Source organism: Buceros rhinoceros, unplaced genomic scaffold, assembly GCF_000710305.1.
Source record: "Buceros rhinoceros silvestris isolate BGI_N320 unplaced genomic scaffold, ASM71030v1 scaffold663, whole genome shotgun sequence".
Classification (NCBI taxonomy): Eukaryota; Metazoa; Chordata; class Aves; order Bucerotiformes; family Bucerotidae; genus Buceros; species Buceros rhinoceros.
The window spans coordinates 130968-134972 of record NW_010405157.1 but is presented as its reverse complement, the minus strand read 5'-3'; the positions used below and the strand labels follow the sequence as shown (position 1 = coordinate 134972).

At 46.9% G+C, this 4005-nt stretch overlaps 1 protein-coding gene across 1 annotated transcript in view; it reads left to right on the top strand.

Moving 5' to 3' along the window:
* The window catches only part of CCDC85C (coiled-coil domain containing 85C), a 113247-nt gene that overhangs the window by 1000 nt on the left and 108242 nt on the right, over positions 1-4005 (top strand). The window lies entirely within an intron of this gene.

Sequence of the window (4005 nt, the reverse complement as noted above, 5' to 3'; positions counted from 1 at the left end):
CCCCGCTGGCAGCCGGTGCCCCCGGCCTCGCTTAGTGCCACCTCCCCTCGGCAGGTCCGGTGCCCCTGGCAGTGGGGTGAGGGGTGCCGGGGGATGGGAGTCCTTGCCATCCCCATGCTTGCTCCTCCTTGATGACCCCTTTGGAAGAGCAGCCCCGGGCGCCGGAGAGGGGCACCGGTGTGCGAGGAGGGTGGTGGTGTTGCTCCTTGACTGTGTTATCGATGTCTGGTGCTGAGGGTTGGAGCCTTTTTTATCTGGAGGGTTGGTGTTTGGCTTTGTTTGTTTATTGCAGGTTTTCTTGGGAAAAAAACCGCACCCTGAGTTTTTAGGGTTAAATAAACACTCATTTTTAAAATCTCTTCTTCCTGTCTCTCCCCCTCTTCAAATCTTTTGGGTTACGTTTGGCCTGTTTGTTCACTAGTTTGGTAAGATTGGTAAAGAGCTTGGATGAGATTTTGGAAGTATCCGATGGAAGTGCAGGTCTGCCTCACAGAGCATCACCTGTTAGCTCCATGGGCTTTCAGGGCACACTGGCTCTGGCTTGCTCAGCAGTTTTGGAGAGGTGCATCCCGTTCCTCACTCTGCTTCAGAAACGGGAGGTTTGTTTGTAGAGGAGAGATAGCTTTCGAAGGGACGCTGTACTCACAATTTTGTTCAGCCTAGTCATTAAAGTTAGAAACAAGCTCCACTGTGAAATCGTGCCAAGTCTCCTCTGACAGTTTGTGTTCGAACAAAGTTTCTCCTGTTGTCTAATAGTGATCAAGCATTAAATAATAATATTGGAATGTCTTTAAAATTGAGATTTTTTTTTCCTCTTTTGAAACCAACAAGACCAAATACTTGGCTTTCAATTTGGCGAAGAGGGTTCAACAGGAATCACTGCAGGCACCAATGTAATTAATTGTTATATATAAGACTCCTTTTAATGTTTTTAATCCTCTTTTCTAACCGGAGAGGACTGTTTTCTGCTTGGGGTACTGTTTCCCCTCCTCCAGCACAGAGGTGGGGCTGGAGCCCCAGAGGTTGGCTCTGATTGCTGTCAGCAGTGGATGTGTTTACTAGATAATTGTGCCTTCAGCTTCCAGAGCTTTTGGTGATGCTGGCGCGAGCATGGAGTGCTGGTCCTTTTTTTGGTGAGGTGCTGCAAGTCCTTATGCCCCAACAGATCTGAGGGCACTCAGCGCCGATCAGCCCAGTTCTCAAGTTCTTGAATTTATCATGCATCGTCCTGTGAGTCCACTTGCAGCTGGAGATGTTCTGGCCACCTCACCCAGTAGACAGGGATTGTTGGTCACTAGGTGTTGCAGGGTACAGCAAGCATCTTTAAATGTTTGCTGGGTTTTTTTTGTTTTTTTTTCCCCCTCCTAGTTCTGTGAAAATCAGAAGTATCTGGTTTGTAAACCTGCAGATAGCTTCTGCTCGTGATGTGACTTGAGTTTGTTTTCATAAAGCATTGATTGCTCTGCAAAGAGGCCCGGAGAGTGCTTGTCAGATTTTGAATGTGCTGTTACTGTTTTGGGACAGAAGGGCTTTGCAGTTCTGGCTTGTGAACTTTAGACCGCATCCCTTTTAGCTATGGATATCTGACTAGGACAAATCCAGCTCAACTCATTCCTGTAGCCCAGGGCTATTGAGCACAGGAGACACCACCACGGTCTCAGAGCTGTCCCTTCAACCCCGTGTGAGGCACCGCGGCATTCTTCGCATGGGATTCAAGTCATCCCCGACGGTGTGAAGAGGAGGGTCTGTGCTTACAGAGCTCAGTCCTCACTGCCGTCTGCAAATGGTGTGTGGGACCATGCCCAGCAGCATCCATCACTCGGAGGGGACTGAGGGCTGAGCCTCATATCCTTCCCTGTGCAGGGTAAGTGTAGGCAGGGGGGTAGAGCGTTTGCACATCTTTATGTTTCCATGCGTGCCTCTGCATCCTTTCTTCTGCTTCTGCATAGAAAGGAGGAGTATGGGCTCAAGTATTTCAGACTGTGACCTTAAGTTTTAGTGACTTGTGGCTTTGGGGTGCTGGTGGAAGATGGTCTCTGTGGGAAGCACTGAACTTCTTTGCTTCCAACCTGCTGGCTTCACTTCTGAGGGTGGGACAGATATAATCAGCACTTTTAAAGCTAATAATCCTTGTAGAGATGCAAACAAGGCTGATCTCTCCACTTCGGTAGTGAAGCTGTAAAATGTCTTGAATAGTTGTCATTCTCAGATAGCATCGGTATTCATTCAGCAAGGCCATTTCCCCGGCTGCGCCTTTGGAAATGCCTCTCAATACATATGCAAATGCAAAGCTTATCAGGCCCCTTTTTTGACTGACAGCAAGAAGTCTGGGAGGGAAGGTTGCCTGGGACCAAACAGCAATTCTGTTAAGCCTGTGACAATGAGGAAGAGCAGGGCAGGTGAACGTGAAAAACAAACCCAGGAGTCAAGTGGTAGAGGAGCTGTCACGAAGCAGCCCTGCCCGTGAGAATCCTTCCGTGTTCCCTGGTGCAGTCTCTGCACGCAGCTTAGATCTCAGCCTTTTTATAGTCTTTTATTGATTCCCCCCACCCCCAGGAGAAAGCATGGCCTTTCATTTTTACATTGCAAACTTCAACCTGCTTTGCTGTTGTCCCATGTTGATGAAACACTGGATAACTAACCAGTGGAAGAAGCAGAAACTGCTGCTCAATTAATATAGTAGTGAATAGTCCTCGTATACTTCCTTACAGAGGTTGGAGGGTGATCTTCAATGGATGCAGGACAGAATTTAGCGTATATAGTAAGAACACAGCAGAAAGCCTTGGACAACTGATGGGTCAAGGCATGGTGAGCTGTTTGCAGAGTACTTTTGAATGTGGAAAGTCCTGAAATTGCTGTTCCTCCTAGTGCTATCAGTGGGGCTTTGTGTGGTGCTCTGCTTTTCTAGGTATTAAGCGGGATTGCTTCACCTATTTAGTGCTTTTCTGAAGGAGTCAAATATGGCAGCTGTTAAATGCTCCTAGGAAGGTGGCTTTTCAATGAAATCTTAGTGAGCAAAGATGGACTAAATATTTCTCATTTTCTCTTCAGCAATCCTTTGGAAGCGAGTTGGTAAACCAGGGCTTAATTTCTTGGCCCTAGTGACCCACTCCGTTGTGTGCTGATGAACTGCAGTTTTGTGATGTGAATTCAGTGTAAATGATACGAGTTTTAAAAAACCCAAAAAACCCCAAACAACCTGTGACCCAGCTTCCCTTCACTTTTCTGATGTCTGTTTACTTTTATAAACTATCTCTTTGGAAGCTGATACCAGGAACCTGATGATTCATTAGCCACTCATGGAAGATAAGGTAATAAGTATAACTGATAGTGTGAAAGTGGCTAATATTAGATCACACATGTAATCTTATGCAGCCCTGGATATGCTGCTGAGAGCTCATTGTGAAAGTATATGGTGTTTCTCTTCTCCTTGTGTTAACTGGAACCTGGGGTGTGGTACAGGAGCATCACCAAGCTGCATGATGGGAACTGGCCAGTTGCATCCATGTTGAGTGACATGTCATGGTTCCCCTAAATCTACTCACAGATCCAGGGCAGAAATCGAGGCGCAATCTCTGTGTTGTGCCTGTGATGCTTTGACTTTCCTTTGTGTGCCATGACAGTATGTAGTCTTACTGCCCATCCAGCTTTAGGCAGCCCCATTGGAGTGAAGGCCATTGCTACTGCCTGGTTTGTGCCAGAATAAAGTTTCTGAAAAAAACTGACTTAAAAAAAAAAAAAGATGGCTGCTTTGGGTGATATTAACATGACCTGGGGGGAAGGAAAAAGCCTTCAGGGGTCATGGGATTTATCCCCGGACTATGAGGTATGTAGGAACTTTGGGAGGAGTGACTCAAAGCTCCCTGAGGCCAGGGCTTCTACTGGTTTTAGCCTTACCTAGATCTGACTTGGACAACTGTTTATCCATCTGGAAGCCTGAAGGCATACAGACTCACTAGCTGGTGATGTGCCTGGGACAAAATCCTGTTCGTGCAGGCAAATCTC